The 19,515-nt window shown below is 51.5% G+C and overlaps 1 long non-coding RNA gene across 1 annotated transcript in view; it reads right to left on the reverse strand.

Annotated features, from left to right (window-relative positions):
* LOC115515733 overlaps positions 1–15,716 on the reverse strand; it is a 111,139-nt gene extending 95,423 nt beyond the window's left edge. Inside the window, exon 1 of the long non-coding RNA XR_003969385.1 lies at positions 15,546–15,716. This is a non-coding gene — a long non-coding RNA (uncharacterized LOC115515733). The remainder of the gene's footprint in view (positions 1–15,545) is intronic.
* Positions 15,717–19,515: the final 3,799 nt, after the last annotated feature.

Genomic DNA, 19,515 nt, shown 5'->3' on the forward strand with positions numbered 1-19,515 from the left:
CGAGGGACAGGCCCTGCGCTCTCTGCCTGCTGGCGGCCAGAGGTCCCCTCCTGCAATGCCAGTTCCTCCAACACAGTAGGATGGCTCATCATGGGAAGAGTGGAGACAGGCCTCTGGTGCCCTCTGCTGTCCTGTGCTCCTGTCCCACAGCCTGAGGGATGGGGCTGAGGCCAGTAGGGGAAACCCAAGGCATGTCACCAGTGTCTGGGCGTCCCCACGGTGTCAGCGCCTCTATCTACTTTCCAAAAAGACCCAGAGCAAGTGACAGCGAAGGTTTATGTCTCGGACCTGAGTCGTCTGGGGCTCCATACTCCCCTCTGCTCCCGGGGTCCAGGCTGAGGGAGCGGCGCCATCTTGAATGTGGCTATTTCCGGGCAAGAGCCTGAAGGGCCTCAGACAGACCACGAAAACTCACACTCGCAACTCACTGGTCCCACCCCAGCACCAGGGGCCTACAGGTGCAATCCTACCTGGGGCCCAGCACTCAGAGAGCAAGAAATAATTAGAGAACAGCCTTCGTGATGGCCGATGGCCAGTTTGCTCTTGGGGTCACTACACAAGTGGCCCATTCTCCCTCCTGCAAGCAAAATGCACTCACCCCTCCCCAAGGAATACAGCCCCGGGGTCCTACCAGGCAGGACAGCACACTCAGGATCTCAGGGGGCTGTGTTGGGATCTCCGTATCAGCAGTGAGGTACAGTAATTCCTTTATCGGGTACAGATGTGGCCTCTTGATCCAGAGACCAACAACCTAGGAACTAAAGTGATCTGCCTCCCGACCATTCACTACTGGATGGTATAACAAGTACAAGATAACATCTGCGAATACTCGAGTCAGAAAGAGAAAACACGGGAGACTTACCTCAGCAGGCTCTGCCCCACTGGGCAGACATGTTAAGGGTCCCCGCCCTGGGAGGGAGGCATCTTCCTGCATCAGGCAGACAGGGGCTGTTCCCGGGACATCTCTCCTCACAGTTCTTTGTACCTGTGCTCCTTGTCCCTTGTCTGGCTGGCTCCCTGAGTTTCTCCTACCTCAGAACCTTAGGGTGTCTGTAGCCCTGTCATGGCCACCCCACCTCCAACTTCCAGCGTGACACCTCAAATTCCAGAAACAGAGGGGAAGGGGGCAAGGAGGGAGGGAGGGAGAGGATTTCTCACCTGATTGGTGCAGTTCTATCATTTAGGACCTGACGCACAAGTCACAGCTACCGTTCAGCTCATGAACGGCCCACTCAGGAATGGCCTGAGTGTTGCTCCCACCTCCTGGATGGCACTGGACGTAGATGGGAAGGCAAGGAAGGCACGTTTGCTCTGAAACAAATGTCTCCGAGTTGCTTCCGAACAACTCTGAAGAAGACACACAATTTGGGGTGGGAAATAAGGTTCGGCCTACTCCCAACACAGACTAAGTGTTTCTTCATTTGTCTAAACCTCAGTTTCCTCGTCCATAAAGTGCAGATTTTGACCTCTGTCCCTACCCCCTCTCCTTTACTCACCGCTTTTTAGCCCCTCAGGCCCCCCTCCGATGAAACCAATCCCAGGGCTCAGTTACTGAGCTGGATCACACTCCAGTCTTATTTGTTGCCTTTCCCAGGAACTTTGGCTTTTGTATGAAGACCTCTTGGGGGAGGGGGGGCCGCCTGGGTGGCTCAGTCAGTTAAGCTGCAGACTCTTGATTTGGGCTCAGATCATGGTATCACACAGTTCGTGAGTTCGAGCCCTGAGTCAGGCTCTGCACTGACAGTGTGGCACCTGCTTGGGATTCTCTCTCCCTCTCTCTCTCCCCTCTCCCACCTCAAAATAAAGAAATAATCTTTAAATTAAAACTTTAAATTAAAAAAAAAAAAAGAACTCTTGGAGACTGAATAACCAAAGGAATAAATCTCTAATGGTGAAATACGAGGCAATAAGAGACCAAAGAGGGAATATTTTAGTAGAAGGAAGGAAGGAGACAGGGGGCACTCATGATCCACTTAGATATGAATTCTACTCTCTCTTGCTGACTTTTCATTTCCTCCTTTCGTGGGAGAAATGAGTCAAGGCCTGTCTTGAACGACAACTCTTATTACCAGAATCCTCGGGTCATTTGGGGTGGTAAAGCAGCTTTTGGGCGATGTGTGTGGGTGTGGTGCCCGCATAGGTACGCCCCCCTGCCCACCCCCGACCCCGTGTTCTCTCACTTCTGCCCAAAAGTGACTCAGGCCTAGTTTTGATCACGGCAAAATGACTGCAGCCCACGTTTCTTGACCTCAGAGAATGAGAGTGCTGGGTTTTCCCTTGGAAAGCTCTGCCCTCCTCCCCACCCCTGACCTACCTCTTTAGCCCCTGGGCTGTGATCCTCGGAAGGGGGCCTGCGTGGGATGTGTGTTTTGCCCTGTTGCTGAAGCAGAAGTCACACTCAGGAGTGATTTCCACCATCCATGTGTCCTTGCACTAGCGGCCCCTACACGGGTTTTGGTAAACCCATGGGTTTTGGCAAAACCCCCCTTGGGTTTTGGCATCCTCCTAAGTGACAGCTTTGACTCCTAGGCCCAGTATTGGAGCCACTGCCTACCTGGCCTCCCTCCAACCTCGCTGCCCACTGCCCAAGCACCCTCCTCCTAGGACCCTCGTCTGTCCCATCATGGCCCAGTCCCTGGGCCCTAAGCGGACAATGCCCCTCATTCCCACCCGTCCTCACTACCCAACCCTAAACCTGCTTTCTCACCTTCTGCGATTTGCGGCAGATGGCTTAAACTCTCAGTGTTGCGACATGAGATCCAAGAAGGCAAAATTCCCCAATTCTAAATCTTGCCTTTCCTTTCCTCCCTTTTAGGGTGCATCAGAAATAACAATAGCTGGGGCGCCTGGGTGGCTCAGTCGGTTAAGCGTCCGACTTCGGCTCAGGTCCTGATCTCCCGGTCCATGAGTTTGAGCCCCGCGTCGGGCTCTGTGCTGACAGCCCGGAGCCTGGAGCCCGCTTCAGATTCTGTATCTCCGTTTCTCTCAGCCCCTCCCCTGCCCGCACTCTGTCTCTCTCTGTCTCTCTGTGTCTCTCAAAAATAAATAAACATAAAAATATTTTTTAAAACATAGCTCATGTTGGTACAGCACTTTATAGTCTATCCAACATGGCTACATGCATTATTTCATTTAAAACCACTGACGACCCCCTGGGAGGCAATTATTTTACAGAGGCAGAAACTGAGGCTCAGAGGGGTTGAGTGACTTTTCTAAGGTCACACAGTTCGTTCCTTCTACCTCAAACCATGTCTCTCCCTCACCCTCTAGCTCATGGCTGCAATCCTCATTCCCCAGAGAGAGCACTTTTCCTGCCGGAGTCAGAAAGGATAGACTTAGTATAAGCCTTCCCTGGGCAAGGGAACCGAGAGGGACAGAGCATTAGCACACAATGAGCTGCCTCGGATCTCCGGGAACTGTAAGAAAAGAAAAAAAAAAAATCATGACTTTAAAGCTTGTCACAGGCTCCCCTGTCCGTGGCCTGGACCTCTTGGGAGAAGCAAGGCTGGCTCTAATTGGCAAGGCCAGGTGCGCCCTACTCCCCCACCCCCCCCCCACCCCAGTGACACACCAGCGCTTCCCTGGGACCAGCACCTGGGAGGCTCCTCCCAGGGCTCCTCTCCCGGCCTGCCGCAGGTGCCGCCCAGGATCTGAAGCTAGGTGCATCCTTTCCCCACCTCGGTTTCTCTTTCTGTAAAATGGGGAGGATCCCCACTGCCCTGCCACCACTCTCTGGGAGGAATGGAGGTGAGGACCGGAGGGCCTGAGTCAGTCTCTTTACAGACGTGATATCTGAATAAAAGATAAGAGTAAGAGTGGCTTCAATGCCGCCTGATAAGAGGACGCCGGAGAAGAAATCGATTCCCCGGCAAATTCTGGAGAGTTGAGTTTTCTGCATGATTAGAAGCCCCTCTGGTTCGAAGTCTTGTGGCTCCAAATCCTCCTACTCTTGCAGAGGGAGGGCCTCACTGGGACTGAGTCAGGAGGTCGCTTGACTGGGGTGCACACGCCAGGCTGCAAAGCCACACCGCCCAGGGCCTGGACCAGAGGTAACTGTAGCAGGCAGCGTCAGACGGGCTCAGGAGTGGCATTTTCAGATAAATCCCTGAGCGCCATTTGCCTTAGTTTCTTTGGTTCTTTCTCAAAGGGGTCAACTACGTAAAAACCCCAGTTACGCAGGGCCGTGATTCAATTTATCACGGCATAGAAAGGCGTGCTGGAATAAAATCCAAAATTTGTAGGACACACTAGCAGGCTGGAAATTTATGTAAGAGTTCATGTTGCAATCTCAAGTTCAAGTTCCACAGGACAGCAGGATGGAAACTCGGGCAGCATTCCCATGATGCAGTCCTGACAAGGAGTCCCTTTTCTTTGGGAAACTCGATCTTTGCTCTTACGGCCTTCTACTGATTGGACGAGGCCCACCCGTGTTGTAGAGAATAATCTGCGTTACTCCAAGTCTACAGATTTAAATGTTACTCAGATCCAATAAACACCTTCACGGCCGCCTCTAGATTGGCGTTTTATGTTTTATTTCTTTTTGAGAGCAAGAGAGACAGAGCACGAGCGGGGAAGGGGCAAAGAGAGAGCGGGGGACGCAGAATCCGAAACGGGCTCCAGGCTCTGAGCTGTCAGCACAGAGCCCGACGCGGGGCTCGAACTCACAGACCTCGAAATCATGACCTCAGCCGAAGTCGGACGCTTAACCGACTGAGCCACCCAGGCGGCCCACGGGGTGATAAGCCTGAGCTGGACTCCTGGCTCCCCCACTCATTAGCCCAGGGACCCAGTGCAAGGAGTTGAATCCCTCAGAGCGTGAGTTCTGTGTCTGTCGGGAGGGGCATATAGTACCCCCAATACAGGGTTTTGTCGGGCTGACTGGGGAAGATCCGTGTGACGTGCCCAGCTCGGTGTCTGCCATAAAAGAAGCCCCCGTCATCTTAGTAATGATTATTTTATTGCTTCTTCGCACACAATTAAAACTCACTAATTCAGACCTATCAGAGAGGGCAGTCAATGGCTGGAAAGTCCACATTAAAAAATAATTTAAAAATAATGTCGTTTTATTACTTTAAAATATATTACTCAATCCAGGCTAATAAAGTGTTGCATAGCGAGCCCCTGGGGGCCTTATGTTAATGAACAAATAAGAACAATGTGAGGTTAGTCTATCAATTATTGGTGTGGAAAAGGGAGTTTTTGAAAGTACTTGAAAATGCCTCCACGGAGTGTATTATCCTCCGTAGATTAAGTGTTTCCCCTGCAATCATCTTCACGCATTTTATTAATTCAACAGCTTCTCGCCACCTTGAGAGTGCTCCAGGCAACTGTGGCGAAGCGCTGACCAGACTTCCTACAAATTCTGACGCGGTGCTAACTGCGTGTAAGACATTCCGTCGAGTTAGGTCAAGACCTTTGTTTTACGTTCTTTCCCTTTCCCAGAAGCCTGTTTCAGGGCGGCCATCTCAGCCTGTAGCTCCCGGAGATGGGACCGTTTCCATCAAATAGCAGGGGCTAGGCTTAGGAACTTGGGCTCTGGACTGAGCTGGCCCTGGTTCAAATCCCACCTCTGGCTCTTTTAGGCTGTGTGACTTTGGGCAAGCCACCGACCTTCTCTGGGGCACAGCAAAGACCAGTTGACTTTCACCGCGGGGTAGCTGTGAGATCAAATTAGTGACATATCAAAAGTAGCTGAGGGGCACCTGGGTGGCTCGGCAGGTTAAGCGTCCGACTTCGGCTCAGGTCATGATCTCGCGGTCCGTGGGTTCGAGCCCCGCATCGGGCTCTGTGCTGACAGCTCGGAGCCCAGAGCCTGCTTCGGATTCTGTGTCTCCCGAGCCCAGGGATTGTCATCATTATTATTAGCAACGAAAATGACAACTTAGATTTCATGAGAGCTATCCAGCTTCTCTCCAAAGCTCCGCCGAGACCATTTATATTGGAGGGAGGCAAAGGGCATCGTATCTGTCGGTTCTTTTTAGGCCTTCCGAGTTTGAATTGGGTTCTCTCGCCAGAATCGCACGCGCAGTACGAGTTCAGCCCCTGTGGAAAGGTCTTCCCTGAGTGTAGGTGCAAGTTAAGCCCCAGATTCCACGGCGCGTCCGGGTGGAGAACCACCAAGAAAGGGGAGTCTCACGGGAGCCCCTGGGAGCTCATCACCCATCATTTATTAAGCACTTACTCTGGGGAGGGCCTGGGGCTTTACAGCGGCCTTTGTCCTCACCAACCTCCACCAGGGAGCTTGGACCATTGCCCCCCACCCACCCCAGCTTCTCAGAGGAGGGAGGGGGAACTTGCCGGGGGTCCCAGAGCTGGTAAGTACTGGTTCTAGGATGTGCTCACTGCACACCAGCCTCTGAAGATGTCCTCTGTGACTGTATCTCAGACTCCACAGAGGCTCCCGCCCTTCCGCGAGACCCCTCGGGTGAATTTTGTCACCCTGCTTTGAACAACCCTGACAACTCACCCACCTCTCCTAGGGCTTTGTCCACCCTTCCCTGAATGCCAGCCACACAGGAACCACCCCCCCCACATGCCCCCGCCGGGACTTGTCTGATTTTGTTGACCTGGTGGTGGCCGTCAAGGCCTGTGGCTGCAGAAAGCACATAATCCATAGCCGTGCTGACGGAATTACTAAGAACTTCCCAGAGGGCCTTTGGAGAAACTGTGTGCCTATGTGTTCTTTTAGGTGACCCCACTGTAAAGGCGGCTGCTGGAAAGTAGACAGAGGGGCTGCTACGAGCTGGGGCAACCCCAACAGCTGGTGACATTGCCCTCGTCTCCCTTCGGGCCTGGTGCCACACCTCAGGAAAGGATGAGACAGGACTGTGGAACCCGAGCTGAGCAGCCCAAGTGGGCGTCTGCTCCTGCGAACAGAAGAGCCCAAATACAGGCCCCTTCCCAGGGGAGCGGCCGGCTAAGGAAGATGGTGTGATGGTAACTGACCCTGCCCCTCCTCTGCCCCTGACCAAGACCCCCCACCCGGGCACGGAGACCATGCAGCCTGACCACAGATAGCCAATCAGTGGCATAAGGAGAGTGCCTGACACCCCGGCAGGCTCTTCTTTTAATGTTTATTTATTGGGGTGCCCGGGGGGCTCAGTCGGTGAGCACCTGACTTCGGTTCAGATCATAACCTCGCGGTTCCTGAGTTTGAGCCCCGCATCGGGCTCTGTGCTGACAGCTCGGAGCCCGGAGCCTGCTTCGGATTCTGTCTGAGGGGCAGAGAGCGAGGGAGAGACAGAATCGAAAGCAGGCTCCGGGCTCCGAGCTGTCAACACAGAGCCCGATGGGGGGCTCGAACTCAGGAACCGCGAGATCACGTCCTGAGCCAAAATCGGAGGCTTCACTGACTGCATCACACAGGTGCCCCCCAAAACATATTTTTAATGTTTTTTTTAATGTTTACTCATTTATTTTTGAGAGAGAGAAAGAGAGAGCACGAGTGGAGGAGGGGCAGAGAGAGAGAATCCCAAGCAGGCTCATCGCTCAGTGCAGAGCCTGACATGGGGCTCAGACTCACCAACTGCGCGAGATCACGACCCGGGCTGAGACCAAGAGTCGGACGCTTAACCGACTGGGCCACCTAGGTGCCCCCAACAGGTCACTTTTAAACTCAATCGTCTTCCAAACACCAAAATCGTTTTCTGTAAAAATCACGAAACACAACGAATAACAATATTATAGGTGTGCTGGACAGGCCATGTGTCATTTCTTCAGAATCCCCGTTAACGACACGCAATTTTGAAAGCATTATGTACTTTTAACCTATCCAGACATTGTTTCATTTGCCTCCTCCTTTGTTCTTGTCCCTTTTCTCTATGGAGCACCACTGAACTCTTGCCATTTTAGGTTGGTGTGGGTGCCCCACTTGAAATTTCTCCAGAACACCTTTATGACTATGAACCAGTTGCTGGTCTCACAATACTATCACACATTGTAAGTTACTCCAAGTTCCTATAGGACACAAAAGCACAACGATTTGTATAATGGTGTTTATACGTGCCCAGCAGCTTGAACTCTAATCCTTTGGTTATGGTCTAATAATAATTTATGTAAACAATTATCCAGTAACTAACAAGAGGATGTTAATAAGACTACAACGTCAGCCGAAGATACAATTTATTGATAAAAACCACTTTCTGGATTTTGTTCTTTTTAAAACAATTAAAAAAATAAGTATCAATTCAAAACATGTTATTCAAGGGGCGCCTGGGTGGTGCAGTTGGTTAAGCATCCAACCCGATCTCAGCTCAGGTCTTGATCTCAAGGTCATGAGTCCAAGCCCTGTGCTGGGCCCTTCACTAGGCATGAAGCCTACTTAAAATGCATCTATGTAAACATATGTATACAAACACATCATTCAAATTCAGTTAACTATTTCAAGCATGAACTAAAATACTCACTAAGCAAAAACATAACATCTCGCAGTTCACACTCTTTGGTCGTTTCAAATGTTACTTCTTGTAAATGTTTATTTATTTTTGAAAAGAGAGCACAAAAGGGGGAAGGGCAGAGCGAGAGGGGGACAGAGACTCTGAAGCAAGCTCTGTGCTGACAGCAGTGAGCCCGATGCGGGGATTGAACTTACGAACCACGAGATCATGACCTGAGCCGAGGTCGGACACTCAGTTGACTAAGCCACCAAGGTGTCCTGGTTGTTTCCAATTTTAAACAAAACTAAACTCGAGGGGCACCTGGGTGGCTCGATCGGTTGAGCAACTGAATCTTGATTTGGGGTCAGGTCATGATCTTGACCTTGATCTTGGGATCAAGCCCTGCATCAGGCTCTGCACTGGGTGTGGAGCCTGCTTGAGAGTCTCTCTCTCTCTCTATCTCTCAAAAAAAAAAAAAAAACACACTAAACTCCAGTGACTACCTAGAGTGACTGCATCGCATTAACAAACTCACGTTATGTTTTTCATCTTTACAACGGCTATGTTGTCATTATTCATTTCGAGCTTTTAAGCTCGAGAACACAGGTTACCACGGGGGATTGGGGACAGAGACTGCACCCGGGGAGAAAGCAAACACTTCTGCAGCCTGACAAAATAACTCTCAAAACAAATGCCTGGGGGCAGGTCCGCGTTTGGGGAGCCAATGCTTGTAACTGGGAGTCCTCCAAATTAACTTCGTTGTACGATTACAATGTTTATTAAAGGAGAGGAGGGGCGCCTGGCTGGCTCAGTCTGTGTGTGGAGCATCCGACTCTTGATTTCGGTTCAGGTCATGATCCCAGAGCCGTGGGTTCGGGCCCCAAGTCAGGCTCTGTGCCTAAGATTTTCTCTCTCTCTCTCTCCCTCTACTCTTCTCCCCCACTCCTGTGCTCTCTCTCTCTCTCTCTCTCTTACTCACTCTAAAATTAAACAAATACTTTTTAAAATTTTTTAATTAAAAGAAAAAAGGAGAGGTAATAAAACCGTCCTGATGTGAAGCTTATACTTGTTACTACTTATTCTTAAGGTCCACTCCCTTACACCCGACGCCAAGAAAGAATTTTCGTGGAGGAGAATTTTGTCACTGACATTGTTTGCAATTGCCAGTGCACAGGGACAATCAAAGCAGATCAAATTTCAGTCAAATTTATTGCTTTTTTCTTTTTTTAACTCCTCTGCACCTGCTTGTTCCCTGCACCAGAAGCCTGCGCCCATCACCCTACCCTCAGTACCCAGGACGAGACCCTACATGCAGCCCCCAGAAGGTATCTTTTCGAGCTGGCTCCCAGCACCTACTATCTGTTTCTCCTTCACAGACGGTGAGGACCACGTGACCGATTATGTCGCCCTCCTCGCGTTGCGCCGGGAGCCACATTTGTAGCTCACCGTGTAGGACCTTATGGCCTGTTAATGCCTCCCCCTTGATGTCAACCTAATGTCCCGGTTTCCGACTTAGTGTTTGAAAGGTCTCAGGATGACCTCCCTCGCCGCCTAATGAACTGGCAGTGTTTTCCCGTATCCATTTGGTCTTTGGATGGCAGTGGCATGAGGGAGGGCCCCAAACCAGTTTACCACAGTCCCTACCCCTCCCTAAAGCCTTGCTCTGGGGCCTGTCTCCTTTGTGTCTATTACCCACCCCACCTCTGAAAGCACTTGAGTTTTCAGTCTGTGTACGTGTGTTTTGTCAGCCAACTCAGGTCCAGCTGATGGGGACCTCAGTCCCACTTAGTCCGGAGAAGACGGTGCTGTGATCTGGGATGAGGGACATGGCCAGGTCCTTTGGCATCGTCTCATCTGACCCCTCGATCACTCGCCAAGGAAAGCATCGGCACCATTTGATAACCAAGGAGTCGGAGGCTCTGAGTTCAGTGCCCCATCCCGAGTCACGAGGATTCCAGGTAGCAGAACCAGGGCGGAACCCCACGCAGGTCCGGAGGTTGCTCTGATGATCGTGGAGGGAGGAGGGAGCATACCGGGGTTCTCCCCAGGGGATGAGGGACACCCCAGAAAAGAGATGGCCTTCTACGCCTCTGCCCCGCCCCTCCCCACTTCCTGTCTCCATCCACAGCACCCACAGAGATGCCCCGCGGGAGCCCAGGCCGTGCCTGCCCCAGGGCCACATCACAGAGAGCTGTGCAGCCTCTCAGACCTTGTCCTCAGACAGACATGTGCTGGGCTTCATGTTCTGCCGTCACTGTCTTGAAATTACTAATTTTTGAGTGAGGGGCCACCCCTCCACCACCTAGACCAATAAGTGACAGTGGCCCAGCTGGCCCAAGCACCACCAGGCTCCCCCTCACAGAGGATACCCTGCACCCAGCAAAGCCTTCTGGGAGTCACCCCCCATAGATCCCAGCTCCCCCTCGCAGACATTGGTGGCCAGGGTCCCTCGGCATCACTGATACCCTAACCTCCCTGAGTTTTGCTCTGGGCAGTCACCACAGCAACGAAAGCTTGTTCCCTGCAGCTGAGTGAATCAGAAAATATTTATCAAGCACAGTGCTAGGAGCTTCGAGGGAGAATGGGTGGCTTGGCTGGACATTCCAGTTTTAAAATAGTTTCAGTGTGGGGCGCCTGGGTGGCTCAGTAGGTTAAGCGTCTGACTTCGACTCAGGTCATGATCTCGCGGTTCGTGGGTTCGAGCCCCGCGTCGGGCTCCGTGCTGACAGCTCAGAGCCTGGAGCCTGCTTCATAGTCTGTGTCTCCCTCTCTCTCTGCCCCTCCCCTGCTGGCACTCTGTGTCTCTCTCCTTCAGAAATAAATAAACATTAAAAAACATTAAATTAGTTTTAGTAATAAATACCCTAAAAGAAGGGGGGAAGTAATATCTGTAAGCCTCTCTTTCTCTCCTGCCTTGAAAGTCATGAGGTAGGCACAATAGTGAGGCTATACAAGCACAGACTTGGAAGCCAGGGACTTCGGGGTTTGAATCCCAGCACCTCCCCTACTAGCCGCGCCACATTACGCAAACCACTCTCCTCCCTCAGCCTCAGTTTCTCCTTTACAACACAAGAAGATTTACCGCTGCCCACCGCGCAGGGCTCTTTAAGGATGAAATGAGCTAATGTATAACAAAGAGCTTTGTTGACTGTGCAAATGTTAGGTTGTTCTTTCAATAAACATTTATTAAGCATTTACTCTGAGCCAAAGCCTGAGTTAGGCATTAGAGTCTCTCAAATGTAAACGTCCTGGGCTCACTGGGATTCATTCTTTTTTCTTCCCCCCCCCCCCCACCCCCCCCAACTGAGGTGAAAGTCCCACCTCATAAAAGTAACCATCGGAAAGAGAACAATTGAGTAGCATTTAGTGCATTCACAATATTGTGAACCAACCCCTCCAAGTTCGAAACTACACAAAGACGGTCCCTCCTAAATGTCACCCTCTTCTTAGGGTATATTTTCTCTTGCTAGCATTTTGTCCCTCTTGGGAGCTGATTTCCTGGGTTTGATACGATCCTGATGTCCCTCTGATCCCCTGTGACACCAGACCAGCCCCCGGATCCAACCTCAAGCTTCACAAGCTGCAACCCACTTTCCTTGGCCAGCGCTAGGGAATCCAGAGCCCCGAGCCTGCCATTTTTAATTACGCCAGGGCTGGGTGAGCAGGTAATCACTGTGTATTTCAGTAAATTACCTCTCATAAAGGAGCTATCATGTTTGTTCGTGTGCCCTTCTTTCCTGGAATCAGCTCCCCGTTTTCCAGCATCACCTCTTCCCAGCAGCCTGTGCGCTTGGCGAATGTCCGCCTCGTCGAGCTGAGGGGAGAGTCAGGTGCAGGGGGAGGGGGTGGCGTTTGGGCAAATATTGGACTTGGCCACACTTGCTGTCCATATCAGGAACCCGATTGCTGTTATTGATTGACAGATGTGGGGACCAACTGTTTGGAAAGCTGAGCCCCCTCGGATTGGGGTAGGTGTTTCGGCAAACAGCCCTAATACTAGGCAAACAGGCCTGTTGGAAGAAGTGCCTGGCATGTTAGCAGAGCAAACCAAGCACTGAGCAAACAGCTTAAAAGAATGTGGCCACCTCCACGTAACCTCGACCGAGGTATTGATCCCACTGGAGGCGGGAGAGGGGCTGCGCGGGGAACAGAGAGATACGAACCCCAGCAGAATGTAAATGTTATCTTTAAGCTGCGGCTGTCAGGGCCCTAATGGGCATCTGTTTGGAATTTGTCTTCTTGCAAATCTTTAAATCCAGGTCAGGGCCACGCGCGGAATTTAATAACAACTTTTCAGAGAGCTCGGGGCCTGGGACGGATTTCATTCTTCCTAAGTCCAACTGGGACTTTCTGCTCAGTCGGAGACTTTCTAGGTGCACGGCCCCCGCTGAACATTAGTCAGAAGGCTACAGGAGAGAAGAAAAAAGTCAGAAATAAAGGTGCTTTCTTGGATCCCCGAGCTGCCCGGACTTAAGAGCTGGTCGGTGCGAAGAATCCCAGAGTCCGTGCCAAGAAACCTGGGCTTCCCGCAGCTGCTGGCCCCACTTGGCCGGCCATCCGTCCGTCACCTTGCTGGGCCTCAACTTCCTGCATCTTCCAAGTCGAGCACACAGCCCCTGCTGGGCATATGCAAAGGCTCGGGCCAGAAAAGCTCACTCTGGCTACACTCTGTAGATTACCACGTGGCAACGGCGTGGGCCACGGCCAAGTCTGTCAACCGTTCTTCCGGGCGAGTGACTGGACAGAAGATGGAGAGGGAAGGGAATATGGGATGTTTGCAAATTCCTTGAAAAGGCTGAAAACCTCTTGGTATTTCTGTAAAAGCACAGGCTGACAAAACACCTGCTCCTCAGTATTCCAAATGAGGTAAGAGGGGCTGTTGATCAGAGATCACCACTGGCCTACAGTTTCTCCTCGACAAAAGCCACGGAAAAAAAATAAGATCTTCTCCCTTGCCCTCCCATCCCCTTCCCCAGCCTGGCCTGGTCCCCCGGTTGTGCCGGTCGAGGCCAGGAGTAGGAAGTAGGTAACGTGGCCATGCACCCCCGAACAAGGAGGGGGCAAACCCATGCTGAGCGCTGGCCCATTGGGAAGACTGATTCCTATCTGCACCTGAGGCCCTGAGCAGTGAGTAATACCCCAGAGTATTACTTGGCACTGTATCTACAAGAGTACAAGGAGTATGTTAACCATTTGGGTCCCCTCTGACTTTTGGTGTCGCGTTTCACAGTGACAAGAAGACACCAAGAAGGCTGTGGCTCAGAGAAGGGGCATTCCCAATTTTAATGGATCTTTAAACAGACACAGAATGGAAAGATGTAAGCAAAGCGGTCAAGGGCATGGGCTATAGTCAAGGGCACGGGATGGAATCCCAGGTCTGCCACCTGTGAGTCGTGCAGCCACGGGCAGGCCACCTGAGTTCTTTGAGCTCAACATCCCTCCCTGTAAAACGGAAATAATAATACAAGCGATTGTTATAAGAATTAAACGGGCTACTGTGTCTCAGGCCCTCAGTGCTGCCCTTCACCCATGGTCAGCCCTCAGTAAATAGTAGGGACTCAACACGGTCTCTGTGACATGGACAGGGCAGACCCTGGAACAAGCTGTCATTGCCAGTATGCGACTGCGGGAGATGCCCCTGTCGCCACTGAGGAAGACCGCCAACCTGGCCTAGACAACCTATCATCCGACTGGGGTCAGCATGGAGGTTTTACCACAGAGGAGAAAAATGCCCTATGTTTCTACCAGCGTGGCCCATGAGAGCTTCTAGACTGACATCCCCCCTAGACACTTCGAGGCTTCCCGCTCCTACACACTTGACTCCAGCAGCAAGAGGGCTCTCAAGACAAAGCTCCCCACCACAAAGATGGTCTCTTGGCCTCCGCTCACAGATGGTGCAGAGGAAGCCCCAAGAAAGGGACGGGCTTGCCCAAGGGTGCGGCATAGGCCGGATAGCGAGCCAGCCACTTATGACAACAAGGAAATGGGCAGAGGAGGCTGGGTCTCCCAAGGCAGAACCACCGACAGGTTATCAGGGAGAAGTGAAAGCTGGCCTTACAACAGAAGGGGATAGTGGCCTGCTTCACCTCCACTCCCCAGACAGTTACTCATTAATCAGGGCGCCTCTACTGCAATTAGAAACAAATAAGTAAATTGTACCCGTGTTGACACCCTTGCCCTCAACCTAATGATTAACCCGCCCTCGATGAAATGACTGTCTCAACAGAGTGTCTCAAAACTCTTTGCTTTGGGAACAGGGCAGGAAATACGAGGACACACTAACACAGGGGTAATCTATGGCGTCAGTTAAAGAGAGACGGCTAGGGGGCGCCCGGGGTGGCTGAGTCAGTTGAGCATCCAACGCTCGGTTTCGACTTAGGTCGGGATCTCACAGTTGGTGGGTTCGAGCCCCGCCTCCGGCTCCGTGCTGACAGTGTGGAGCCTGCTTGGGATTCTCTCTTGCCCTCGCTTTCTCTGCCCCTCCCTCCCCCTCAAAATAAACGAAGTTTATAAAAAAAAAAAAAAAGGAGAGATAACTATATTTCCCCAATCCACACAGCCTAACATATGAATAAACCCAGACGATTCCCCACCCCCCACCCCCACTTAAGGAAAAGGCTCTTAGTCAAGATCATGTGTTTGGCCTAAGTCCACCGTGGCTGGCCTCCGATGCTCCCCGGAGCACGGGCAGAAGTCCTCCCTCCCAGCTCTCCCCACAGCTCCAAGGGACCGCCATGCAGAGGCTCACTGTCGTGAACCAAAATCAGTAAAAAGTAAAAGGGGGAGAACTTGTTCAGTACAACTGCTGCCGTTTTCAAGGGTCAGGGAAGGATGCCCTCGCTGGCCTGAAGGCAAAAAGATAGGGCACGTGGGCACCTCCACCGCCCTCCCTGGTCACTCTCGGGTTCCAGACCTTGCCCGTGGCGGTCGGACCACGTCCGCCTTTCTTGCAGGAGAAGATGGGGCCGCTCTGCAGTCCGTCTGGGGGCAGGAGCGGGTAGGCGAGGCTTCCCAGGTGGAAAGCGTGGGAAGCAGAAGGCCAGTGAGCATGAACTTGGTAAAGGGTTTCTGGGAGCCTCGCTCGGGATGGCTCAGAGTGGGCCTCTCACGCTTCCTTAATCCACAGTGGGGCCCAGAAACCCCTTGCCAAAAGTACCGGCTTTGCCTTACCTGCTGAGACTAACCCCCTCCACTGAGGAAGCCTAGGGCACGAGGTAGAGAAGGCATGGGCCCCCATCCTGCTGCTGTCGTGGTTCCCCACACCTGTCACGCTCCCGCGGCTGCTGGAGATCCAGGCACTCAGAATAGGGAAAGCTGTGCCCTCCCGTGTTCCCACTTTCTCACCCCGTCGCTGTGCTCATAATTACCAACTGCTTATAGGAAAGACAATTAGACTGAGTCCCCTGATAGAATGGTTAATTATTACAAGCCAGGAAAAGAGGGAGTCGTAGGCTGACCCCATCTACCTGGATGCGGTAACTAGCACTGTTTTGGAAACGCCCAGGCTAGAGCAGTGTTTTCACTGGAGAAGCAGCAGCTCATTACGATGATAATGTGAACTACACGGGGCCGGGGGCCGGGCCGCAGCAGCAGCAGCATCGCTGATGAATCAGGGAGAGTGCTGAGTGAGGCTAAAAAAGCTCCATTACCGATCCACCCCACAGAGGCCCCCTCCACGCGGGGCCCGGATCTAGCCCATTACGCGAAGGTCACAGTCCTCTCCTAAGCCGCTGGGTCTTCCCTACAGACTTTACAGGTCCTCAGAGCAGTGAACTTTGAAATGGGTAAGCGCAAATACGCACCGGGCCAGGACCGGCCTCATGGGCACGTGACCTGCACAGTCACGGAGGCCCAAGCTCGCAAGGAGCCCCCACGCCGTGTAATGCTCCGCCCTCCCTCTCTTGACCTTGACTTCTGAGCAGGGGCCCCCAGCACTTTCGTTTTGCACAGGGACCTGGAAATCGTGTCACCAGTCTTGCACCCAAGTCAAATTAAAAAACTAGACGATGCTAATAGAAAGTGAGACTCAGGAATCCATATGTCAACCCTCTTTGCCTTCATTTGAGTCAAAATGCCCCACTCTTTTAAAATTCTGGGCAAGAGAAAGTCTGAGCCATAGAATTTTTTTTTTTTTTTTTTTTTTTTTTAGGAAAGGATTTTATTACAACAGAAACCCCTTACGAGTAGGTCTGACCCAGTCCTCGCCTCTCAACCAGCCCCTTCCCAAAAAGCACCTGTCTGACCTGCTGTGTCTGTAATCCCAAATTGAGGTGAGTCCCAGCTCAGCCCTGAGACAGCAGCCCCCTCTACTCCATAAAAGGAAATAGGATTGGAGACGGCAAGGGAGGGGGGCATTCCCTCCTGCTTCTCAGTTGTTTGAAAACATTGGCCCAGAGAGGGCCTCTACGGCAAAAACAAGTTTTAGAAACTCTGGATCAAATAAAGTTAATGTTCTGAACCGCAGGACTTGTCAGAACCTTTAAAGAGTTGCAAGGAATTGGGACTCTGGAACACTGCACTGACAGCACTTCCCAGGCTTATCTGACTCCATTCATCTAATGAGGCAAATAATGAGTGACCCAGTCACTCAGGGGAGTGTTCACCATCAGGTCCATAGAACTGAACCTCAGGGCCTCCCACCCATCTAGATCATTCCAAGAATCTGGAAATACCCTCACCAAATGTTCACCTGGTATGGTGATCCACCCCACAAAGTCACGTTTGCAGAAGTAAGGTACTGCCATATATCCGTATTCTCAAAGAGAGCCGCTAAAATTCTACGACCTTTGGACCCCACAGAACGCACATCCTCCTCTGTCTGCATCCATCCCCAAATCTGGAGGCCCCACCCTTACGTCATGCCACACAGCTTAAAATGTACCCACATTCCTGTTCAATATAATTTAAAAATAACTCTAGGAATTGAGTCAGAGATGGAATAATGTCATTTGTTTAGTGGACATTTTTTTTTTTTAAGAATGGTCTTTTTTTTAATGTTTATTTTTGAGAGACAGAGAAAGAGAGAGAGGGTGAGAGAGAGAGCCAGCTAGCAGGGGAAGGGCAGAAAGAGGGAGAGACAGAATCCCAAGCAGGCTGGCAGCGGGGAGCCGGACTCTGGGTTCGATCCCATGAACCGTGAGATCATGACCTGAGTCAAAATCAAGAGTGGGATGCTTAACTGACTGAGCCACCCAGGTGCCCCAAGCAGACTTTAAATAAACATTGTTGCATATTGGCTTTGCTCTGTCACAAGGAATGTGAATTTTGGAGGCAACATGTTAAAAATGTCCATGCCGTGATCACTTCCTCAGACCCCGGGGAAGCTCGAGGCCCCTGAGCACCAGGTCTACACCGCATAATGCACAAAATGGTGTCTCACTTACCAGCCGCTACCGTTTGAGAGATGCTACCCTGGATTATGTTCACGGTCATTTCCACTCCAGAGGAAATGTCTGTCTAATGTCTAATTCAGACTAAAAAGAGACTGGGGTGGTGGGAGAGAGTCTGGGTTACGGAAATCGCACTTGTATTATTGTCGAGAAACAGCAGGTTTCCTTGAACTAGGTTAACAAGGTGTTATCTAACGAGACCTGAGGGGCTGCTTTAATTTAGGACAAGATTGTTGTGCAATTAGCTTATCAACTCTGTGTATGTAAATGAAGGCTTTTAAAGTCCTTGAAAACGGCACCTGCTCTTAAGTAATTGAACTGTTTCCCCTGGATGTCCTTCACTCTCTCCAGCTTGGACACTTCTTCTTTTAATTAAGCATAAATGTGCAAAGCGCTGTGCCTAAGGGTTGGCATGTGAGCAAGACCCAGTCCCTGCCCTCCACCCGCCTATGGTCGAATCAGGAAGTCCCTGATCCGAATCAGGAAGTCAGCAACCTTCTTCCGCAAAGGGCAAGATAGTAAATACTTCCGGCTTTGCAGACCATTTCTGTTCCAAGAACCCGACTTCTAGCCCAAATGGGGCGGGAGACAGGGCACAAATGAAGGAGTGCAGCCAGGTGCTAATAAACCTTTACTTACAAAAACCAGCCGGGCTTTAGTGTGCCGCCCCCTGGTCTAATGAGAGAGAGACACATGTGGTATAAACCTAGTTCTGTGCTAGCCAAGTGCAGAGGGAGCGAAGAAGCAATTGATTGTCGAGGGGGAAGACAGAGGCTTATGGAGCCGTTGCCATTTGGTTTAGCCCTTTATGGTTCCCCAGCTGCTTTGTTCTTACCTGATTTTCCTCCCCCAAAAGACTGGAGCTTCTGAGGCCTGGCTTCTTCTTGTATCATTCACGGGGCTGAGCTAAAATGGGTGCATACGTCCTGCCTAGAACATTCTGAGTCAGCATCCAGTCGAATGAGGTTAACGTTGTAGAGTGAAGTGCGGACAGCAGGCTCTCCCCCAGGCTTCCTATACCCATTCCTGGTTTGGGAAGCCACCTTGCCTTTGAGAGGGATTACACAGTGTAATCTGCCGCACGGACCCCCCGTACCCTCCGCCCTAACTCCTTTATTGTTCTTGGAGACACTTTCTCTTTGCATTTCCAATATCCAAATGCCATGTAGTTTACTGTGACTTGTTTGCTCAAGGCTGGGCAAATAAAAGGAGAAAGGAGGCTGTGAGCATCAGCGGGGCCTTAGCTATCACCTGCTCTCATCCTGAGCTTAGCAACCTTCAGGGCCCCATCCCCTAAACAGGCTGTGGGCCAAGGTTGCTTGAGATGCGGGGCTATAAAGATTGAACGGGAGACAAGGCACTTTCTGAAAGGGCTCCCGATAGCTTATCTTTAGCTCCACCAAGAACCAGGGAAATGATGACACCCTAGCAATAACAGCAGGTAAATGAATTACTCACCCAGAAAAATGGGTGGGGCTGATAACAGCACGACCTAGAGATTTTTCCAGTTAGAGGTCTCACCAAGAGATATATCCTGGGGGGGGGGGGGGGAGGAGGCGGTTAGCCCCTGCATCATCTCCATTAGCCCCTCTCCAAAGCCTCTCCAATTTAAAGATGTAATCTACATATTACGCATTACATCCGCTATGTGTAATCTACACGTGAGTGCAGCACACAGGCGGTGGCACAGGACCACTACCACCCCTAAGCCCCTTCTCTAGAGACGCTCTTAGATCCCCCCCCCCTACCGC

The sequence above is a fragment of the Lynx canadensis genome, chromosome B3 (assembly GCF_007474595.2).
Source record: "Lynx canadensis isolate LIC74 chromosome B3, mLynCan4.pri.v2, whole genome shotgun sequence".
Classification (NCBI taxonomy): Eukaryota; Metazoa; Chordata; class Mammalia; order Carnivora; family Felidae; genus Lynx; species Lynx canadensis.